The sequence below is a fragment of the Eurosta solidaginis genome, chromosome 4, assembly GCF_040869045.1.
Source record: "Eurosta solidaginis isolate ZX-2024a chromosome 4, ASM4086904v1, whole genome shotgun sequence".
In the NCBI taxonomy this organism is placed as follows: Eukaryota; Metazoa; Arthropoda; class Insecta; order Diptera; family Tephritidae; genus Eurosta; species Eurosta solidaginis.
Genome location: NC_090322.1, coordinates 60,306,237 through 60,329,225, shown reverse-complemented (window position 1 = coordinate 60,329,225; position 22,989 = coordinate 60,306,237).

The window sequence follows — 22,989 nt, the reverse complement described above, 5'->3', positions numbered from 1 at the left end:
TCGACTTTGATAGCACGAAATGGGGCTGCATATATTCCGGTATTATATCTACAACACTCATATCTATGCAAACTGATACTAACAACACCACCCGCGCAGCAAAAATTGAGCACCATCAGTGTGAGCTTCGAAACTCGAAATGGTTTCAGAAAGGGCACGACTAGAATGAGTGTATGTCTTTACATATGTAGTTTGTACATATAAATATGCACATATGTAAGGTTTACTATAAAATTAAGGAAATTATTTGTAAAAACCATTGTATACATAATTTATTCATAATTAAATATTATTTACATAAAAGGGACGCGTTTCATTCATATAAAAAGCGAATTGACAGAAGGTAACCGGTACGGGTAACCGATAGGCCAGTTACCCGTGTTGTTGTTGTTGCATATGTTTTGGTTAGCGATAACGAAAACATACCTAATGAAGTAATGTATGTAACATACATCGTATGTAATGTGTAAATAACATCGAGCGAGAAGGAATGTCGATAACACAATAGGTAAGAGCGAGAAAGCGAGTCACACGTACACTATTTTGAGAGAGCGCATGCGTTACCTTTTTCACGACAGCAATGTAAAAGTCATTAAGACGATAATTGGTGACCAAGTTATTGGTAACGATTAAGTAATCGATTAGGTAACGGGTACCTGTCTTGTAGGGAGGTTTGGCTGGACTACAAAAGTGCTGTGAAACGGAAACTAACTTCGAACAAGCAGGAATCTCAGGCGACTGGCGGTGGGCGTAATCGTATGCACACTTTCAATAGTTTGGAGGAAACGGTAATACGAATAACCGCACTGGAAACATCAACTGAAGGTATCGAAGGTACAAATCGATATGGAAGGAAACAAAGCTCAAATGCAGAAGGTAATGCTGAACCCCCCCATTAGAAACAGATAACCTTGATTGCTCCATGCAATCTACGCCCGAAGATGTCCGAAGCACTTCTCGTAGGTATAGTGGCAGTCAACGACAAGACACCACAAAACTTCTTCTAGAAAAGGAATTAAAGCTTCAAGAAAACTTTAATAAACAGACAAAGGAATTTTATAAAAGATGTGAAGAAAAGTTCTGCAGGTTGAACACTTGTAATGAAGAAATGTTGGAAGAAGTACGTCGTCATAACCTGGCCATGCAAACGTTGAAGAGAGAAGAAATTGATCGAACTTATGTCTTTCAAAATTAACGCAAAAATTTTTCTACAGTATATAAATTATAACAATTATTTTTTGACATATGTACGTACCTCTTAATATATTTAAACAGCTTCCTTACAAACTTCTAAGAATTATTTGCCGTATTTGAAATGCTTCGTTAGTATTGTTTTCCGCTTCGTTTTGCTGTGTAGGCAATGATTCTTCCAATTCTCTTTCGTTTTCAACAAGAGGCTCCTCGACGCCGTAGTGTAAACAAATATTATGCAACGCGCAGCAGACATTTGTAATTTTACCTGCTTACCTAGGTGTGTTATGAAGCTGCCGCGCACCAAGTATACATCGGAAACGGTTTTTAACTACCCCAATAGTTCGCTCTACAATGTTCCTTGCTTTTGCGTGCATTTTGTTGTAAACGCTTTCTCGGCTGCCATCCTCTGGAGACCGGAAAGAAGTCATGAGCCACGGCTGTAAAGGATAGCCTGCATCGCCTGATCATAAAATACATAATAAAACTTAAGGGCTACACTTTCATGGTATATGCGAATGAAGTCTCAGACGAACGATTTGTCTCTTGACGTTTTCGTCTAACAACCATATTCTGTATCACTTTCGTTCGCCTCTTACTTTATCTGTTTTCATAACGTTAGAAACGTAAGAGGTGAACAAAAAAAAAAATACAAAATGTGATTGCTAGACGGAAAACGTTCGCCTGAGCTTTGGCTCGCAATAAAGAATGATGCCCCAAGACATACCAAGAATCCAAGTATTCCTTTCTCCCTCTCTATATGAGGTTTGGAGATAATCCTTAGCGTCGCTAATATTCCATACATGAGAATCGTGGTTACTTCCTGGGTACCGTGCATCAATACACCTGATTCGCATTTTACTATCACAAACCTGGAAATAAAAGTTGATAAAAAAATTAGGCCCGTTTTATCTTTTAAGGTCTATATTGTATATATGTAGATATTTGCATGTTATATCACATCATGTTAATCAGATTACAAAAACGCGAAAGTGTATTTTTTAAGTTTTGGTTTGGAACTCCTCATTTCACCTGACCTGTGTAGAGGCACGTTAGCTTCTACAACAATGAAGAAATAGATCTCCACACACAAGGTAGGTCTGAACACGACAGTGATAGGATTAATTCCCAGTCATAGACTGGAAGACAGAGCCTTCTGAAATCTCGAACGATAAGTTTTGGCGGTAAGTACAAAACCAGCTAGAATTAACAAATTTTTTGAAGCGATCAAACTGCGTAGAAACGTCACTTTGTGTGAAAATAAACTTGCTTATTATATGTACATATCGAGCCATACCAGCGATATTGATGTAAGGAACAAAATTTACGATTTTCCGTTTTGATAGGAATCTATAGCCTCCCATAATTGGCATCAGCTACCAACCTTTCACAACTCTACGAAGAACGCTTTAGAAATTATGGCCAAAGCAATTTTGTTGTAAGTAACATTCGTTGACATTTTTTAATTTTATTCAATAAGAAAACTTGTATACTGTAAAAATTTTTTTGTTCCTTACATTAATTTCGCTGGTGTGGCTCGATATACTTACGATCATTGCATTGATGCTATAATAGCCTTTGCTGTTGTAGTATAAAAACTTGTTCTCAGCAGGTGGAATTATTTTGATATGTGTCCCGTCGACGCACATTACAACTCCTGGAAAGTGGCTCCTTGAAGAAAAATCTATTTTCCCTTCCCTTTTTTCTTCAGTTGTTAATTCCAATCTTATCCACTGCGAACAAAATGTGTCTTCCATTATTTGCAAACATCGTTCTAGAGTGGTAGATACGGTTGCTTGAGCCATTCCGATATCGTTATCTTTGCCCACACCATGTTGGTATCCACCCTCTGCAAGGAAGCGCAGGGTACATACAACATGCCCTAGTGCAGTGACTCCGCATTTGTGGCTGGGTCCAATAACGTCCTGGACAACATCCAAAACGTACTTGAATGCTATTTTATTGACCCGAAAATTCTTCACAAACCTTTTAAAAGAACTAAAGTTGGTTAATATGGTTTTGCGCACTTGTTTTGAACAACTTTTGCTTGGAATTTTTAGTTTGGACACACACGATATAAAAAAAAAGATATTTTAATAGGGCTTCCTTTTTTCTGATCACAAACAGATTATTCCAAGCCTGCGCAGCCTTATGGTTATCAATAGTGGTTATAGTTTACACATTTTGGTATTTCTATACGACAGCATGACAATGCTAATACACTACCGCGCTTATAAAAAATTACCCTGGGTTGGTCCAGCACCGGTTTGGAGACCAAAACTATATCCGCGCAAAACACTTATGGTCACAATTTTTTTGTGGGTACCCCAACATTACAACAACCACATGAAACTCGTCAATTTCAACTCCAAATATCTCCGGACAGAGATAAAATTTTTATTTTCCGGTGTCGAATTAGTGTTGTCGAGATTAATACGCGTCTTTTGACACCTCTTTCGATATTTTTGGACGCGTGTTAGCATTGTCATGCTGTCGTATAGAATTACACAAATTTTGGGTAGTCGTACAATTATTCACGTACTTTTAATGAAAGTTTAAAAATTTTCCGACGCTCACAAAAACCCCCTTAGCCGATAAAACGCCCTCTTCACGATCCACATTATTTAGCAGAACACCACGCTTTACATGGCCATGTCTGCCGCCACAGTCCATTTTATTAACTTCCGGCATGTACTGGAGAGCTTAGAATTCCCACCCGGTAATATATTTGTGATCAGGAAACTCCCCCTTTCGTTGCATAGCTAGAGCAATGTCAAATTCATGCGATTTCAAATTTAATCGCAGACATTTTTGCTAAATAACTTACGCTTTATCGTCCAAGTCAAAAGGATTGCAAGCGTCCCTCAACACTTTTCTTTGCACTCTTAAGTACTTGAATTCACTACGCGGTTTTTCTAATAACATGGCTGCTATCGAAATGGAATTCATTTTGTTTTTGTTTTATTTATTTATAAATAAATTTTTGTAAATTTGATTCCCACTTCTTAATTTGTATTTGCTCAATATTTATTATTTGTTTTGACAACAAAAACAGCTGATTTGAAGGAAAAAAAGCTTGAAGTACTAATTCGAAGATATTATTTAAGTTGGCAGCACTAACTGCGAAAACATCGGAATGGCCAATACCAATTTACATGCATTCGGTAAATATATTAGGGGGACTAATGTAACCGTATAAATGCCTCATAAAGTGCGTAAACGTATAAATTTATCTAGCGCGTAAACGAGCTGTCAAATTTTGTATGAAAAATCATTTACACAATTTGTATAAATTTACGCGCACATTTGGTTGTGTAAACGCGGTAAACTCAAAGGAATGCAACCTTGCAGACTTTACAGCAGGCATTTTCATCAAAAATCTACAACATCAACAAGTAAAGGCGTTTTAGTTTTGATTTTTCAATTAATCTTGGCATTTTTTAATTAGTATAACAATCAAAAAAATTTTCTTTGGCAATAATACAGCTGATAAAGAATCAACTTTATCAAGAGTATTACTAGGTGCGTTCATATAACAGCGTGTGTAAATGGATATAATTTTACACCTTATAAGTTTATGTGCTTTCATGAGTCACCCTATTCCCTTTACGACGGGAGCTCATGCGTAATTAATGATAGACACCTATATATTTGTAAATGGTTTGACATGTCGTAGAAGTGCCGCGAGGTAGTACACACCTAGCGACAATGGAACGACACGACACGACGCGGCATTTTTGCCTAGGTGGTCAATTTCGTCGTGTCGGGTAATGTCGTGTCGTATAATGTGCATGAACCTTAAGTGAAATTCAAAGTTATTTTTTCATTAATTTGTGTATATCAAATTACATTAATATACCAAATATCGGAATTGAGTTGATTCATGTGCCTACAGTAACGTAATTGTGCCGGAACAAAACGTGCCGAATGGAAGAGTTTTTCGCGGATACCTTTTAAACGGGTAAAAAAAATTAACTTCCGCTATCGCATTCTTGATCTAGACGTGAATACGCGTCTTTTGATACCTCACTCGAAAAAAGGCCCAAATTTCGGTGGGTACCAGTGTTGCCAGGTTAGCCTTTTCGAGGCTTGATTTAAGCTGGAGACATTGGTGCTTTATCGGTAACCGTATCGGTAACCTTATAACAGCTGATTCGACCAACCTTATGAGAATCAATGCAATCGATTATTGGTGCCACTAAGGTCGTAACCGTATCGTAGCCAACCAATTGGGGTTTGGTTTACCGTCGTAACGATAAACAGCTGATTACGTTAGGGATACGGATACAGCGATACGACATACGGCACCAATGACTCCGGCTTTAGCCTTTTGTTTTTGCCTTTAGCCTCGAAATTTTGGGTTTAGCTTCATGACTTTTTTCTAGCCTTTTTTACTCCGAATGCATTTTTAAAAATTACCAAAATAAAATAATTTCAATAGTTCCTGTGAACACCTATTACCTAATAATATGAGTTCTCTACAAAAGATTAATTCTTTTTCTGCTGAAAACTCGGTGAAAGTTTCAAAGCCAGATGTATTTTCTTACTTTGAAAAAGAGAAGTATAGTTATTCTTCAAGTCAAATAGCATTAATAGAGCTGCAGTGGCGAAAACTTATAACTATACAATGGAAAAATGTACACTCCACCATGGAATTTTGGTCGGAAGTTCGAGAACATAAAAATGCATTAAACGAACCTCCTTTTTTAGAACTTGTCGAATTCATATTTAGTTTTTTAGTATTACCACTTAGTAACGCGGAGGTTGAAAGAATTTTTACTGGCATAAAAATTCTGAAAACTAAATCAAGGAACAAACTAAAAATTAAAATGCCTAATGCGCCGCTTAATATTAGATGCTCGTTAAGACGCTTATCTAAATGTTGCAATGATTTTGAAATTACCGATGATCTCATATCTATGGTAAATAGCCAAACTTTATATGCAGACTTAAGCTCTTCTGATTCATTAGACGGGGAATATTTTATATAAATAATTAGTTTGTAATTTATTTAATAATTTGGGAAAAATTTAAACAACGTGACATCAGGACGGACAAGGCGACAGCTGTTTCGATTATACCTTGTAAATCTCTTCAAAGCCTTTTCTCCCGGGAGTGGGAGTCGAACCCGCACTCCTACGATAGTTGAAATGGTTATAAACGCATTCAGCTACGTCATGCCTTAGTTGTTGTAAAGTTTTTCCCAATACAATAATTAGTTTGTATACTTTTTTTTTTATGTATATACACATATGCAATCATTTAAAGTAATTCCTTGTGCTAGTCAAGGAAAATGTGCCTGATATGTTTTGAAACAAGAAGTTATGTTTAAGTTATGTTTATAAGTTTTTATTTACAAATGTGTAAACTAAAATATAAAAAAAAATTTTATGAATTAACCAAAAAATGTCTGCCATTTCTTTAGCTTCTTTTTTTGTAAATTTAGCTTTTTCTAACCTTTTTTTTTTGCCAATCTAGCTTCTTTTTTTTCATCACCTGGCAACACTGATGGGTACCATAAACTGCACAATTACCTAAAATTCAATAATTTATTTGCTTATTTTCCGCAAACAAAGCATACACCTATTTTATCTAATTTACTGTTTGCTTGGTGCTACCAACGAAAGAAAAATATTATAAATAGTAACAACGAGGAAAACGGACCCTTTTAATTCAACTCCGTACATTTATTTCACGAAAAAATATTTTTTTTATTCCAAATTTTCGCCACCGGGCTTTTTATTTTTTTTAAATAATTTATGTTTATTTTATAAAATATTGAAAATTTGGAATAAAAACTCGCGCGATTTTTATTCCAAATTTTAGCATTTATTTTTTTTTAAATAATTAATTTTTTTTATTATAAAAAAATTTAAATATGGAATAAAAAATCGCGCGGTAATAATAATTTTTGTTGATGTGGCAGCACAGGTTTCTAATGTCATAAATAAAATATATATATAAATGTGCATGTTGCTACAAAGTGAGATGCATGGTGGAATAACCAGGTGAAGTAAGCCGTCAATTGTCTCGCTCTAAATTCTTCTTTGTTCTGTCATTCGTCTATCTGAAAATTTTTCACCAATGTTGTCCCCGAAAAGTGTTGTTTTTTGCATTTTTCAGGAGTAAAATATGGTAGTTTTAGTACTTTTTTCACATAAACTACTAGGTGAATATCGACGGAGCTTTATTGGATTTAATTACAGATATTCATCATTTGAGTATCTTTCGTGTTGGCTTTCATAAGTAAGGCCGGGCTTTATTAGGTTCATATTTTTGATGTTTCCATTATATATAAATTGAAACCGGTCTTTGTTAAAACAAACTATTTGTATTCACGTCATATCCAACAGGGATTTTTGCCTGTGCATCGCAACTGAAGACTTTCGAGACATTTTTTTGTCATTCCTGCATCAAGAACACCAAAACTGTCGTATTACACCTTATTTATGTAAAAACTTCGCTAAAACAATGGATTTCTAAATATAGTTACAAAAAATAAAAATTGTTACTCACTGCTGTTGTTTTGCCCTAAAAATTAGACCACTAAGATAAGAGTAATGTTACAGTTAGGGATTGTAATTAGAATATATGAATCCGGCTCGATCGGATCAGCATCTTCTGGTTCTAGGCAGACTGACGCTGGGCTAGTATATCCGCTTGCATATTTTAGTAATTAATAACTTGGTAACATTAGTGATACATCATGAATTCAGCTGTCAGGAGTTTTGGGGGATCTTCTGATCAAGTTTGTATAATATATTAGAAGGGCATATGTTTTAGTTCCGACTCTCAACGACAAACCAACAGAGCAGATGGTGATATCAATGCATTTTTAGGGATGGAAATACATTTAGAAGTATTATGGTCACTTCCAAGTGGAACTGTAAAACTTTTCACCGAACCCGAAAACCATTTAAGTGTGCAAAGTTACTATAGTTCAATGGATAACACCTCTGCCTTTTATGTCCGGTTTTTCGACGAAAGCTTCAACTTCAGTTGAAGTTGCGGTAAGTTTATTTTATACGCATTATTGAATTTTACTTTCATTTTATTCGATGCCACACCCGCACTGGTCCTCTATATCCCCTTTTGTATTAGCATTAGGTGACACTGATATGCTGAAAAAAAAAAACAGTTTCTGTAATGGCCTTCGCAGCAAGGTATTAATTTTTCTGCTCCTATTTCTTCAAAGTGGATAAAAATTTGACCCTCTTCTCACCGTTGAAAATACATCTCTACCGTTTCAGATAGCGTACATCTTCTGTCTTTCTTTATTTACTTCATCTGGTGATTCCACCATGAGCGAGATTGATTTAATAAAAACACATATATTAAGTAAAAACATTGCAAAAATAAATTGTGAAATATTCTAAAATGCAATTTAAGTGGCATTGTGCCGGATCGTGCAGTTCTACCTATGCTAGATGTGAATTGCCCCATAAGCATACATGCAAAGAATATTTTGCAGTGAAATGCAGTGCTGCGTAGTGGCCTTACCTTAAAGCTAAGAACACACTAGGGGGACTCATGTAACCGTATAAATGCCTTATAAAGTGTGTAAAGGTATAAATTTATCTAGTTTACGCACGAGCTGTCAAATTTTGTATGAAAAATCATTTACACAATTTGTATAAATTTACGCGCACATTTCATTGTGTAAACGCGGTAAACTCAAAGGAATGCAACCTTGCAGACATTACAGCAGGCATTTTCATCAAAAATCTCCAACATCAGCAAGTAAAGGCGTTTTAGTTTTGATTTTTCACTTAGTCTTGGCATTTTTTAATTTGTATAACAATCAAAAAATGTTGTTCGGCAATAATACAGCTGATAAACAATCAAGTTTATCAAGAGTATTACTAGGTGCGTTCATATAACAGCGTGTGTAAATGGATATAATTTTACACCTTATAAGTTTATATGCTATCATGAGTCCCCCTATTGAGCTGCAATTCACTGCGCTTCACTTTTTTGAATATTTTTTTTTTTCTAGCCGCGCCGCGCAGTGCTGCTGACCCTAGATGTGAATTGCTTCATAAGAATTCATGCAAACAAAATTTTGGAGCGCAGTGTAGTGCAGTTTAGCATGGCCTTAGCTTAAGAGTTCATTCTAGAGTAATGAAAACGTGGTCGATACTTTTGCATAGAGTATTGACTCACAAATCAAACTTAGAGGATTATGCATTTACGACTTCAAAATTGCTTCGTTCTGCGCATTACGTCACACTTGACTGCTTCAGCGAATGAAAAAAAGAGAAAAAAACAAGAGCTGAAGGAAAATGACTTAAAAATTGCCCATAAAAAACAGCTGAACTAATGTTTACATCCGCAATGGGCCACCTTCTATAATTCCATCATGGTATTGAGCAGTGTTGTCAGGCGATGAAAAAAAAGAAGCTAGATTGGCAAAAAAAAAAGGTTAGAAAAAGCTAAATTTAGAAAAAAAAGAAGCTAAAAAAAGGCCAGAATTTTTTTTGGTTAATTCATAAATTTTCTTTTTATATTTTAGTTTACATATTTGTAAATAAAAACTTATAAACATAACTTAAACATAATTTCTTGTTTCAAAACATATCAGGCACATTTTCCTTGACTAGCACATGGAATTACTTTAAATGATTGCATATGTGTATATAAACAAAAAAAAATATTACAAACTAATTATTTATATAAAATATTCCCCGTCTGAAAAATTAGAAGAGCTTAAGTCTGCGTATAAAGTTTGGCTATTTACCATAGATATGAGATCATCGGTAATTTCAAAATCATTACAACATTTAGATAAGCGTTTTAACGAGCATCTAATATTAAGCAGCGCATTAAGCATTTTAATTTTTAGTTTGTTCCTTAATTTAGTTTTCAGAATTTTCATGCCACTAAAAATTCTTTCAACCTCCGCGTTACTGAGTGGTAATACTAAAAAACTAAATATGAATTCGACAAGTTCTAAAAAAGGTGGTTCGTTTAATGCATTTTTATGTTCTCGGAATTCCGACCAAAATTCCATGGTTGAGTGGACATTTTTCCATTGTATAGTTATAAGTTCTCGCCACTGCAGCTCTATTAATGCTATTTGACTTGAAGAATAACTATACTTCTCATTTTCAAAGTAAGAAAATACATCTGGCTTTGAAACTTTCAACGAATTTTCAGCAGAAAAGGAATTAATCTTTTGTAGAGAACTCATATTATTAGGTATTAGGTGTTCACAGGAACTATTGAAATTATTTTATTTTAGAAATTATTAAAAATACATTCGGATTAAAAAAGGCTAGAAAAAAGTCACGAAGCTAAACCCAAAATTTCGAGGCTGAAAACAAAAACAAAAGGCTAAATCTAGCCTCGAAAAGGCTAACCTGGCAACACTGGTATTGAGTAGGTATCGAAAAAAAGTATGTGTGTCGAAGCCATGGTCGAAGCGTTTTTATTTACTAACAAATCACCTACTTTTTTGTCTTTGTAGTATTTACTAAAGTTTTTTCCAACAACATTTCCAATTCACAAATAGGGTCGATTCAAGACCGTATTAGCGCAATCAAACAACAATATCAGATGACGTTGATCGAAGATGACGTCAGGCTTATTAACGAGAACAGCCCTCAACCCTCCTTAGCATCAGTATGAAGGTGCTCCAATTCAATTGTCAATCTTTAAAATCCAACTGTAACTATATAGAGTTTTATCTAAATAATTATAATTTTGATATAGCTTGTTTCAGTGAAGTTTTTACTTCACGTGAACAACAACATAGAAACATCATAAATTCCAACATTGCAGAAAAAATCCGTGATGATGGCTACGGCGGTGTAGCCATTGCTTTAAAAAAAATATCAAATTTCAAAAAGTCTCCTTTTTTTCCAACTATGATGTATTAATCATACGTACAACAAATATTCATCCTAATCTTACTGTTTGCGCCACATATTTCCCACCCAACTTACCCGTTGGTAGCTTCAATGATGAAATAGAGCGTATTCTTTCTTTTCTAGAAAACTGCAACAATGTTTTGTTGTTGGGTGATTTTAACGCCAGAGCAAGGGCATGGGGAGATCGGCTTAATTCAAGCAGAGGGAATAATCTTGTGAGAATAATCCAAAATCACAATCTCAGGCCTCTCAATGACGGCTCCATCACATATAAAGGAGAGCTGAATTCAAATGAAGGATCTGTTTTGGATCTATCGTTTACAAACTCTTCCTTATCATTTAAATGGAAAGTTAACCCTTGTAGGTTAGGTGGCAGTCATCATTTTCCGATTATCATAGAGTCGGTAAATGTTGAAATCCCTTTAACTAGTAAATTTCTTTCTCAAAAAAAACTCCTAAATAATCTCCAAAATTTAGAATTTGAACCAGATATAAATGAGATACACCTAAGAATAGATGATGAAATTAACTCAGCTACTCATGCTATCAGTCATAATAGGCAGCCAAAATCATGGTGGAATGATGACTTATCCAAAAGCTTTAGATTTCTTAGAATTAAAAAAATAAATAAATAAATGTAAGGCGCGATAACCTCCGAAGAGATCTAAGGCCGAACTTCTCTTCCAATTTGCGTCGTGCTCCTCTTGATTTTTCCCTACAAATTGGCCGGACGGGACCTACATGTTTTATGCCGACTCCGAACGGCATCTGCAAAGCAGATGAGTTTTCACTGAGAGCTTTTCATGGCAGAAATACAATCGGAGCGCTTGCCAGACACTGCCGAGGGGTGACCCCGCTAGAAAAATTGTCTTCTAATTGAAAAATCTTATTTCTAAAATTTTGATGTTGCTTTGCCCAGGAGTTGAACCCAGGGCATACGGCGTGATAGGCGGAGCACGCTACCATCACACCACGGTGGCCAGAATTGCTTACCACAAATGTAGGATCACCCCATCACCTGAAAACTTTGAAGAACTTATTAACATTAAGAAAAACTGGAAAAAGAAAATTAAAAATGCCAAAAGGAAAAACTTTGAAGATAGAATTGCATTGTTAAATGAAGAACCCTCCAGTAAACAAGCATGGAAATTTGTAAAAGCGTTAAGAGGTGACTTCAAACAAAATGGACGTGGTATGTGGTCCAATGACAACGACCAAAAATTTCTTGAATTGATTAAAAACGAAGTACCTAGCAACGAGGCACAATGGAGCCTTAATCGACTAATTAACAATAACAATGATCTTGAATTCTGCTGGTGGTGTTGACAAAATCACATATAAAATGCTTAAAGCTCTTCCTGGTCTTTCCCTGAATAACATACGGTCAGCTTTAAATAATTGCTTTTTAAACAATCAAATTCCTGAGAGGTGGCGTGATATTAAAATAGTACCAATCCCTAAAAGGGACAAAAGTTTAGAAGATTTCAGAAATTTTAGACCAATTGCTCTGATCCCTGTTTTTTCAAAATGCATAAATTTAATTATTAAAGAACGCATCACCAACTGCGAATCTGTAAACTTGGCTTTGCCTACAGGAAAAATATGTCTCCTCCCATCTGTATCAATTATATACTCCATCATGCAACTGTTCTCAAAAATCAAGGATTCAAGGTTATCTTATGTTCCACAGACATAAGCAATGCATATAATTGTGTGAGCGTACGCAAACTGATCGACATGTTGGATTCCTTGGGTATAAATTGTGAAATATTCTAAAATGCAATTTAAGTGGCATTGTGCCGGATCGTGCAGTTCTACCTATGCTAGATGTGAATTGCCCCATAAGCATACATGCAAAGAATATTTTGCAGTGAAATGCAGTGCTGCGTAGTGGCCTTACCTTAAAGCTAAGAACACACTAGGGGGACTCATGTAACCGTATAAATGCCTTATAAAGTGTGTAAAGGTATAAATTTATCTAGTTTACGCACGAGCTGTCAAATTTTGTATGAAAAATCATTTACACAATTTGTATAAATTTACGCGCACATTTCATTGTGTAAACGCGGTAAACTCAAAGGAATGCAACCTTGCAGACATTACAGCAGGCATTTTCATCAAAAATCTCCAACATCAGCAAGTAAAGGCGTTTTAGTTTTGATTTTTCACTTAGTCTTGGCATTTTTTAATTTGTATAACAATCAAAAAATGTTGTTCGGCAATAATACAGCTGATAAACAATCAAGTTTATCAAGAGTATTACTAGGTGCGTTCATATAACAGCGTGTGTAAATGGATATAATTTTACACCTTATAAGTTTATATGCTATCATGAGTCCCCCTATTGAGCTGCAATTCACTGCGCTTCACTTTTTTGAATATTTTTTTTTTTCTAGCCGCGCCGCGCAGTGCTGCTGACCCTAGATGTGAATTGCTTCATAAGAATTCATGCAAACAAAATTTTGGAGCGCAGTGTAGTGCAGTTTAGCATGGCCTTAGCTTAAGAGTTCATTCTAGAGTAATGAAAACGTGGTCGATACTTTTGCATAGAGTATTGACTCACAAATCAAACTTAGAGGATTATGCATTTACGACTTCAAAATTGCTTCGTTCTGCGCATTACGTCACACTTGACTGCTTCAGCGAATGAAAAAAAGAGAAAAAAACAAGAGCTGAAGGAAAATGACTTAAAAATTGCCCATAAAAAACAGCTGAACTAATGTTTACATCCGCAATGCGCCACCTTGTATAATTCCATCATGGTATTGAGCAGTGTTGTCAGGCGATGAAAAAAAAGAAGCTAGATTGGCAAAAAAAAAAGGTTAGAAAAAGCTAAATTTAGAAAAAAAAGAAGCTAAAAAAAGGCCAGAATTTTTTTTTGGTTAATTCATAAATTTTCTTTTTATATTTTAGTTTACATATTTGTAAATAAAAACTTATAAACATAACTTAAACATAATTTCTTGTTTCAAAACATATCAGGCACATTTTCCTTGACTAGCACATGGAATTACTTTAAATGATTGCATATGTGTATATAAACAAAAAAAAATATTACAAACTAATTATTTATATAAAATATTCCCCGTCTGAAAAATTAGAAGAGCTTAAGTCTGCGTATAAAGTTTGGCTATTTACCATAGATATGAGATCATCGGTAATTTCAAAATCATTACAACATTTAGATAAGCGTTTTAACGAGCATCTAATATTAAGCAGCGCATTAAGCATTTTAATTTTTAGTTTGTTCCTTAATTTAGTTTTCAGAATTTTCATGCCACTAAAAATTCTTTCAACCTCCGCGTTACTGAGTGGTAATACTAAAAAACTAAATATGAATTCGACAAGTTCTAAAAAAGGTGGTTCGTTTAATGCATTTTTATGTTCTCGGACTTCCGACCAAAATTCCATGGTTGAGTGGACATTTTTCCATTGTATAGTTATAAGTTCTCGCCACTGCAGCTCTATTAATGCTATTTGACTTGAAGAATAACTATACTTCTCATTTTCAAAGTAAGAAAATACATCTGGCTTTGAAACTTTCAACGAATTTTCAGCAGAAAAGGAATTAATCTTTTGTAGAGAACTCATATTATTAGGTATTAGGTGTTCACAGGAACTATTGAAATTATTTTATTTTAGAAATTATTAAAAATACATTCGGATTAAAAAAGGCTAGAAAAAAGTCACGAAGCTAAACCCAAAATTTCGAGGCTGAAAACAAAAACAAAAGGCTAAATCTAGCCTCGAAAAGGCTAACCTGGCAACACTGGTATTGAGTAGGTATCGAAAAAAAGTATGTGTGTCGAAGCCATGGTCGAAGCGTTTTTATTTACTAACAAATCACCTACTTTTTTGTCTTTGTAGTATTTACTAAAGTTTTTTCCAAAAACATTTCCAATTCACAAATAGGGTCGATTCAAGACCGTATTAGCGCAATCAAACAACAATATCAGATGACGTTGATCGAAGATGACGTCAGGCTTATTAACGAGAACAGCCCTCAACCCTCCTTAGCATCAGTATGAAGGTGCTCCAATTCAATTGTCAATCTTTAAAATCCAACTCTAACTATATAGAGTTTTATCTAAATAATTATAATTTTGATATAGCTTGTTTCAGTGAAGTTTTTACTTCACGTGAACAACAACATAGAAACATCATAAATTCCAACATTGCAGAAAAAATCCGTGATGATGGCTACGGCGGTGTAGCCATTGCTTTAAAAAAAATATCAAATTTCAAAAAGTCTCCTTTTTTTCCAACTATGATGTATTAATCATACGTACAACAAATATTCATCCTAATCTAACTGTTTGCGCCACATATTTCCCACCCAACTTACCCGTTGGTAGCTTCAATGATGAAATAGAGCGTATTCTTTCTTTTCTAGAAAACTGCAACAATGTCTTGTTGTTGGGTGATTTTAACGCCAGAGCAAGGGCATGGGGAGATCGGCTTAATTCAAGCAGAGGGAATAATCTTGTGAGAATAATCCAAAATCACAATCTCAGGCCTCTCAATGACGGCTCCATCACATATAAAGGAGAGCTGAATTCAAATGAAGGATCTGTTTTGGATCTATCGTTTACAAACTCTTCCTTATCATTTAAATGGAAAGTTGACCCTTGTAGGTTAGGTGGCAGTCATCATTTTCCGATTATCATAGAGTCGGTAAATGTTGAAATCCCTTTAACTAGTAAATTTCTTTCTCAAAAAAAACTCCTAAATAATCTCCAAAATTTAGAATTTGAACCAGATATAAATGAGATACACCTAAGAATAGATGATGAAATTAACTCAGCTACTCATGCTATCAGTCATAATAGGCAGCCAAAATCATGGTGGAATGATGACTTATCCAAAAGCTTTAGATTTCTTAGAATTAAAAAAAAAAATAAATAAATGTAAGGCGCGATAACCTCCGAAGAGATCTAAGGCCGAGCTTCTCTTCCAATTTGCGTCGTGCTCCTCTTGATTTTTCCCTACAAATTGGCCGGACGGGACCTACATGTTTTATGCCGACTCTGAACGGCATCTGCAAAGCAGATGAGTTTTCACTGAGAGCTTTTCATGGCAGAAATACAATCGGAGCGCTTGCCAGACACTGCCGAGGGGTGACCCCGCTAGAAAAATTTTCTTCTAATTGAAAAATCTTATTTCTAAAATTTTGATGTTGCTTTGCCCGGGAGTTGAACCCAGGGCATACGGCGTGATAGGCGGAGCACGCTACCATCACACCACGGTGGCCAGAATTGCTTACCACAAATGTAGGATCACCCCATCACCTGAAAACTTTGAAGAACTTATTAACATTAAGAAAAACTGGAAAAAGAAAATTAAAAATGCCAAAAGGAAAAACTTTGAAGATAGAATTGCATTGTTAAATGAAGAACCCTCCAGTAAACAAGCATGGAAATTTGTAAAAGCGTTAGGAGGTGACTTCAAACAAAATGGACGTGGTATGTGGTCCAATGACAACGACCAAAAATTTCTTGAATTGATTAAAAACGAAGTACCTAGCAACGAGGCACAATGGAGCCTTAATCGACTAATTAACAATAACAATGATCTTGAATTCTGCTGGTGGTGTTGACAAAATCACATATAAAATGCTTAAAGCTCTTCCTGGTCTTTCCCTGAATAACATACGGTCAGCTTTAAATAATTGCTTTTTAAACAATCAAATTCCTGAGAGGTGGCGTGATATTAAAATAGTACCAATCCCTAAAAGGGACAAAAGTTTAGAAGATTTCAGAAATTTTAGACCAATTGCTCTGATCCCTGTTTTTTCAAAATGCATAAATTTAATTATTAAAGAACGCATCACCAACTGCGAATCTGTAAACTTGGCTTTGCCTACAGGAAAAATATGTCTCCTCCCATCTGTATCAATTATATACTCCATCATGCAACTGTTCTCAAAAATCAAGGATTCAAGGTTATCTTATGTTCCACAGACATAAGCAATGCATATAATTGTGTGAGCGTACGCAAACTGATCGACATGTTGGATTCCTTGGGTATAAATTGTGAAATATTCTAAAATGCAATTTAAGTGGCATTGTGCCGGATCGTGCAGTTCTACCTATGCTAGATGTGAATTGCCCCATAAGCATACATGCAAAGAATATTTTGCAGTGAAATGCAGTGCTGCGTAGTGGCCTTACCTTAAAGCTAAGAACACACTAGGGGGACTCATGTAACCGTATAAATGCCTTATAAAGTGTGTAAAGGTATAAATTTATCTAGTTTACGCACGAGCTGTCAAATTTTGTATGAAAAATCATTTACACAATTTGTATAAATTTACGCGCACATTTCATTGTGTAAACGCGGTAAACTCAAAGGAATGCAACCTTGCAGACATTACAGCAGGCATTTTCATCAAAAATCTCCAACATCAGCAAGTAAAGGCGTTTTAGTTTTGATTTTTCACTTAGTCTTGGCATTTTTTAATTTGTATAACAATCAAAAAATGTTGTTCGGCAATAATACAGCTGATAAACAATCAAGTTTATCAAGAGTATTACTAGGTGCGTTCATATAACAGCGTGTGTAAATGGATATAATTTTACACCTTATAAGTTTATATGCTATCATGAGTCCCCCTATTGAGCTGCAATTCACTGCGCTTCACTTTTTTGAATATTTTTTTTTTTCTAGCCGCGCCGCGCAGTGCTGCTGACCCTAGATGTGAATTGCTTCATAAGAATTCATGCAAACAAAATTTTGGAGCGCAGTGTAGTGCAGTTTAGCATGGCCTTAGCTTAAGAGTTCATTCTAGAGTAATGAAAACGTGGTCGATACTTTTGCATAGAGTATTGACTCACAAATCAAACTTAGAGGATTATGCATTTACGACTTCAAAATTGCTTCGTTCTGCGCATTACGTCACACTTGACTGCTTCAGCGAATGAAAAAAAGAGAAAAAAACAAGAGCTGAAGGAAAATGACTTAAAAATTGCCCATAAAAAACAGCTGAACTAATGTTTACATCCGCAATGCGCCACCTTCTATAATTCCATCATGGTATTGAGCAGTGTTGTCAGGCGATGAAAAAAAAGAAGCTAGATTGGCAAAAAAAAAAGGTTAGAAAAAGCTAAATTTAGAAAAAAAAGAAGCTAAAAAAAGGCCAGAATTTTTTTTGGTTAATTCATAAATTTTCTTTTTATATTTTAGTTTACATATTTGTAAATAAAAACTTATAAACATAACTTAAACATAATTTCTTGTTTCAAAACATATCAGGCACATTTTCCTTGACTAGCACATGGAATTACTTTAAATGATTGCATATGTGTATATAAACAAAAAAAAATATTACAAACTAATTATTTATATAAAATATTCCCCGTCTGAAAAATTAGAAGAGCTTAAGTCTGCGTATAAAGTTTGGCTATTTACCATAGATATGAGATCATCGGTAATTTCAAAATCATTACAACATTTAGATAAGCGTTTTAACGAGCATCTAATATTAAGCAGCGCATTAAGCATTTTAATTTTTAGTTTGTTCCTTAATTTAGTTTTCAGAATTTTCATGCCACTAAAAATTCTTTCAACCTCCGCGTTACTGAGTGGTAATACTAAAAAACTAAATATGAATTCGACAAGTTCTAAAAAAGGTGGTTCGTTTAATGCATTTTTATGTTCTCGGACTTCCGACCAAAATTCCATGGTTGAGTGGACATTTTTCCATTGTATAGTTATAAGTTCTCGCCACTGCAGCTCTATTAATGCTATTTGACTTGAAGAATAACTATACTTCTCATTTTCAAAGTAAGAAAATACATCTGGCTTTGAAACTTTCAACGAATTTTCAGCAGAAAAGGAATTAATCTTTTGTAGAGAACTCATATTATTAGGTATTAGGTGTTCACAGGAACTATTGAAATTATTTTATTTTAGAAATTATTAAAAATACATTCGGATTAAAAAAGGCTAGAAAAAAGTCACGAAGCTAAACCCAAAATTTCGAGGCTGAAAACAAAAACAAAAGGCTAAATCTAGCCTCGAAAAGGCTAACCTGGCAACACTGGTATTGAGTAGGTATCGAAAAAAAGTATGTGTGTCGAAGCCATGGTCGAAGCGTTTTTATTTACTAACAAATCACCTACTTTTTTGTCTTTGTAGTATTTACTAAAGTTTTTTCCAAAAACATTTCCAATTCACAAATAGGGTCGATTCAAGACCGTATTAGCGCAATCAAACAACAATATCAGATGACGTTGATCGAAGATGACGTCAGGCTTATTAACGAGAACAGCCCTCAACCCTCCTTAGCATCAGTATGAAGGTGCTCCAATTCAATTGTCAATCTTTAAAATCCAACTGTAACTATATAGAGTTTTATCTAAATAATTATAATTTTGATATAGCTTGTTTCAGTGAAGTTTTTACTTCACGTGAACAACAACATAGAAACATCATAAATTCCAACATTGCAGAAAAAATCCGTAATGATGGCTACGGCGGTGTAGCCATTGCTTTAAAAAAAATATCAAATTTCAAAAAGTCTCCTTTTTTTCCAACTATGATGTATTAATCATACGTACAACAAATATTCATCCTAATCTAACTGTTTGCGCCACATATTTCCCACCCAACTTACCCGTTGGTAGCTTCAATGATGAAATAGAGCGTATTCTTTCTTTTCTAGAAAACTGCAACAATGTCTTGTTGTTGGGTGATTTTAACGCCAGAACAAGGGCATGGGGAGATCGGCTTAATTCAAGCAGAGGGAATAATCTTGTGAGAATAATCCAAAATCACAATCTCAGGCCTCTCAATGACGGCTCCATCACATATAAAGGAGAGCTGAATTCAAATGAAGGATCTGTTTTGGATCTATCGTTTACAAACTCTTCCTTATCATTTAAATGGAAAGTTGACCCTTGTAGGTTAGGTGGCAGTCATCATTTTCCGATTATCATAGAGTCGGTAAATGTTGAAATCCCTTTAACTAGTAAATTTCTTTCTCAAAAAAAACTCCTAAATAATCTCCAAAATTTAGAATTTGAACCAGATATAAATGAGATACACCTAAGAATAGATGATGAAATTAACTCAGCTACTCATGCCAAAATCATGGTGGAATGATGACTTATCCAAAAGCTTTAGATTTCTTAGAATTAAAAAAAAAAATAAATAAATGTAAGGCGCGATAACCTCCGAAGAGATCTAAGGCCGAGCTTCTCTTCCAATTTGCGTCGTGCTCCTCTTGATTTTTCCCTACAAATTGGCCGGACGGGACCTACATGTTTTATGCCGACTCCGAACGGCATCTGCAAAGCAGATGAGTTTTCACTGAGAGCTTTTCATGGCAGAAATACAATCGGAGCGCTTGCCAGACACTGCCGAGGGGTGACCCCGCTAGAAAAATTTTCTTCTAATTGAAAAATCTTATTTCTAAAATTTTGATGTTGCTTTGCCCGGGAGTTGAACCCAGGGCATACGGCGTGATAGGCGGAGCACGCTACCATCACACCACGGTGGCCAGAATTGCTTACCACAAATGTAGGATCACCCCATCACCTGAAAACTTTGAAGAACTTATTAACATTAAGAAAAACTGGAAAAAGAAAATTAAAAATGCCAAAAGGAAAAACTTTGAAGATAGAATTGCATTGTTAAATGAAGAACCCTCCAGTAAACAAGCATGGAAATTTGTAAAAGCGTTAAGAGGTGACTTCAAACAAAATGGACGTGGTATGTGGTCCAATGACAACGACCAAAAATTTCTTGAATTGATTAAAAACGAAGTACCTAGCAACGAGGCACAATGGAGCCTTAATCGACTAATTAACAATAACAATGATCTTGAATTCTGCTGGTGGTGTTGACAAAATCACATATAAAATGCTTAAAGCTCTTCCTTGTCTTTCCCTGAATAACATACGGTCAGCTTTAAATAATTGCTTTTTAAACAATCAAATTCCTGAGAGGTGGCGTGATATTAAAATAGTACCAATCCCTAAAAGGGACAAAAGTTTAGAAGATTTCAGAAATTTTAGACCAATTGCTCTGATCCCTGTTTTTTCAAAATGCATAAATTTAGTTATTAAAGAACGCATCACCAACTGCGAATCTGTAAACTTGGCTTTGCCTACAGGAAAAATATGTCTCCTCCCATCTGTATCATTTATATACTCCATCATGCAACTGTTCTCAAAAATCAAGGATTCAAGGTTATCTTATGTTCCACAGACATAAGCAATGCATATAATTGTGTGAGCGTACGCAAACTGATCGACATGTTGGATTCCTTGGGTATTGAAGAAACCTACAAAGAGTGGATTGCAAATTTCCTGAGTCTTAGAAAGTTATGTTTGGGTAAGGAGAAAATAGAAGTCACCAATGGTCTGCCTCAAGGTAGTTGTCTTTCCCCACTTCTCTTTAATATATATACGTCTGGACTACACAGCATTGAAGATGACAAAACAAAAATCTTTCAATATGCTGATGATTTTCTTATTATGCCTTATGATAAATGTTTAGTAAATGCAACGTTAAATTTACAAAAAAAATTGATGATTTTTCTAGCAAATGTCAGGATATCAACCTTTCTTTTAATGCAGATAAAACTAAAATTCTGTATCTTTCTAGATCAAATAATTTAAACATTCAAATTCTTACTCAAGGTAACCTAATACAAGAAGTCAGGGCTCTTCGTTTTCTAGGCAGAACAATTAACTCGTCTCTGATGGTCAGTGAGCATTACAATAATGTAATCAAAGCATCTCACAAAAATGTCAATCTATTTAAATGCCTTACCACCATCAAGGCTGGATTACACCCCCAAGTTGCCCTCAAATTCTATAGATCAATTGTAAGATCTAAAATTGAGTACTGTAGAACTTCAACATACAACTGTCCAAAAACAACAAATTCAAAAATACAAATTTATCAGAATAACTTTTTAAGACGATGTCTTGGCTTGACTCCGTCTACACCTATTCCACTAATTTATGCGTTAGCTAATGAGCTACCCCCAGAAAGTAGAGCTATGTGGTTAACTGCCAAAGAAGTTACAAAAGTTCTATGTCATGATGAATCATTCAAAGATTTACTATACAAATATTCTAATATTAACACTTGTTATGGAAAAATGTTCTCTGAGTTCAAAGAGGTGTATGACAGATTGTGTGAAGTGAGTAGCTATGTCCACTCGCCCAATTTGCGCATCATCAAGGACTCACTATATGATAAAAAAAATAACTCTATCTGCTCGACAAATTAAAATACTTAACAGAATCATTGTAGGTTACACCTATGATGCTGCCTATCTACATAAAATTAAAATTCGCAATAATAATACATGCATTTGTGGCCAAACAGACAATTTTTTTCACAAAGTTTTTGAATGCCACATGCACAACAACGCTAGAGAGGATTTTGAAATTTTTAATAATAATCTTAATTTTAAGGAAATATTTCACAACATGGATATCAGCAAAATAACACAACTATCAGATTTTTTAATTAAAATTGAAGCTAATTTTTAAGTTTTTAAATTTTATTTTGATTTGGTGCGGTTTTATACCGTCCACCGCGCTAAATATTCGTTTAAGTAAAAAAGAACACACACATGTCAATATTGGTTTGATCACTGGCATGTCAAGCAAGTTGACAACACATCCGAATTGGCTTAATCGTATGATACATACTGAAAGAACATCAAGCACTACAAGAAGTGCTAGGAGATTTATCACGAAAAAGGAGCGATAATCTGGCTGTGTTGGAGCACTGCTCCTTGCCATCTATTTTAAACCAGGCATGCTTAACGAACGAAACGATATCATTTCGTTACGATAATCAACGCTAATAAACGAAACGAAGTCATTTCGTTTCGTTTATTAACGTTAAGAACGTCAAATTAACGTTAATTTGACGATCTTAACGTTAATAAACGAAACGAAGTGACTTC